The 2,259-nt window shown below is 57.5% G+C and overlaps 1 pseudogene; it reads right to left on the bottom strand.

The window, feature by feature from the left end:
* Positions 1 to 515: 515 nt before the first annotated feature.
* Positions 516 to 1,682, bottom strand: LOC133755133 (UDP-galactose translocator-like; annotated as a pseudogene).
* Between the last annotated feature and the right edge of the window lie 577 nt (positions 1,683 to 2,259).

The following is a 2,259-nucleotide window of genomic DNA, read 5'->3' as shown; positions in this document are numbered from 1 at the left end:
CCAGAGCTGCTAATATGATCCGGCAGGGGTGGGGGGGAGGGAGAGAAGGCCTCGAACAATGGGAAACTGAACCCCACAGGATAGGCATTAGTCATCACCAAAGAGCTGCACAAGTTCTGGCCAGTTTGTCCTTACAAATGTGGAGGGACTGCTGGGAGGGTGTCTCCCAGGCATGGGCCACAGGACACCTCCAGCAGAGGGTAACAGAGAAAAAAGGCCTTGAATGACAACATTCCCAACCCTGTCCTTCAAAAAGGCCAGACTGGGGCAGAGAAGGCAGCTCTAAACATGGCCCCGCCTCCACCCAGGGGAGGGGGCTCAGCCTACCAGGAAGGGTTCACAAGATACCTGGCCCTAGTCCCACAACCCCTCTGGAAGCCACAACGACCTGGGAGAAAAGACCAAGGTGTTCCAACCCGAGAGGAGCCAGGCCCTGGAGGTGACTTGGGTCCTGCAGATGCCCATCACCCTCCGCCCCAGCCCCCCTCCCTCTCTCCCCCTGCTGCCTCCAGCCCTCACTTCACCAGCACAGACTTTGGTAGAAAGGCTCCGTGACGAGGTCTCCACGGTGGGAAGACAGCTGCGGCGGCGGTGGCTGCCCCGCGGCTGCTGCTGAGTGCAGGGCCCGGACGCAGAGGCAGAGGAGGAGGCAGAAGCTATGGCTTTGGCTGCAACTCGGGGAAGGCTGTAGAGGTAGACGGCACCGATGAGGAGCCCAGCGCCAAGGGCAAATAATGGGCCCAGTTGGAAGCCAAAGAGGCGAATGGAGGCAACAGTGGACAGCACAACGGACAGGGAGGTGGCAAAGCCCTTGAGGATGTTGTCAGCATACTTGACAACGACAGCCACCAGGAGCCCACCGAAGGCCTGGTTGAGCGCCACACCCCAGACGGCAGGTGTATACCCAAAGAAGAAGCCGCGGTGTGCCACAGCAGTGCCCTCAGCCTACCAGAGCCCCACCAGGCCCAGGGCTGTGCCGAAGAGGCCCAGCTGCAGCTTGCGCAGCCACACGGAACCTGAGCTGCCTTTGAGGATCTTCTCAAAGTAGACGCCTGCAAAGCCGAGGAGAGACAGGAGGCCACAACAGCTGAGAGGCCTGCCCCGGGGTTCTGATCCAGTGGCCGTGGGCCGCCCCCACCAGCTTGCTGTGCCTGGACAATGGCGACCCCAGTGAAGAGGAGCAGCAGGGAGGCCTGCTGCAGCCGGGAGAGGCTGCGGTTCAGCATGAGCACTGAGAACAGTGCCGTGGTCAGGATCTTCAGCTGGTATGGCACCTGGAAAGTGGCCGCTGGGAGATTGGAGATGGCAACGTACTGGAGGTTGTTCTGCAAAGTGTAGATGAGGGAGGGCACCGCAAGCTTGAGCGTGTGCACGTACTGCACCAGGACAGCCTCGTGGAGGAAGAGAACCAGGTGTTTCACATTACCCCTCTTCTGGGCGAAGAGCAGCAGCAGGCAGGTGAGGCCCTTGAGCCCTTCGGCCATGACCACAGCGGTGGTGGCAAAGAAGCGGTCCCCAGGCAGCGTGCGGGCATAGCGGATGCTGAGGATGAGGGAGGCGTTCTGGACCACCAGCACAGCTAGGGATATGTACTTGAGGCGTCTGTGAGCCCCACTCGCAGTCCCAGCTGCCAACGCCCCCGTGGAGACTGCCCCCGGCCTGCCAACCCCAACCGCTGCCATGTTGGCATCTCAGAAGGAAATTATTTCTATGAGTTTCTCATGTTATATAAGTATAAAGACGTCTCATGTTATATAAGTATAAAACTTCATAGGTGGTCCTAGTCTTCCCCTCCAATAAACACACACCCAGAAAACACTGTTTGCTTGGTGCAAAGAAGGCTACTGAGTCTGATAATATTATCTAATTTTGTACCTGGGAAATCTTGTGTCCAGGAGAGGAGTGTGTGTGTGTGTGTGTGTGTAGAAACTCCCTGTGGCCAGGGAGTGCAGTGGAGGATGGCCCAAGTCCTTGGGCCCTGCACCCCATGGGAGACCAGGAGGAAGCACCTGGCTCCTGGCTTCAGATAGGCGCGATGCGCCAGCCACAGCACGCCGGCCATGGCGGCCATTGGAAGGTGAACCAACGGCAAAGGAAGACCTTTCTCCTGTCTCTCTCTCTCTCACTATCCACTCTGCCTGTCAAAAAAAAAAAAAAAAAAAAAAAAAAAGAAAGAAAGAAAGAAAGAAAAAAAGAAATCCCATTATTGACCAGTGCCATGGCTCACTAGGCTAATCCTCCACCTGTGGCACCAGCACC

The sequence above is a fragment of the Lepus europaeus genome, unplaced genomic scaffold, assembly GCF_033115175.1.
Source record: "Lepus europaeus isolate LE1 unplaced genomic scaffold, mLepTim1.pri SCAFFOLD_3_1, whole genome shotgun sequence".
Lineage (NCBI taxonomy): Eukaryota > Metazoa > Chordata > Mammalia > Lagomorpha > Leporidae > Lepus > Lepus europaeus.
Note: the sequence above shows the minus strand (reverse complement) of the source record. Positions and strands in the feature narration are given on the sequence as shown.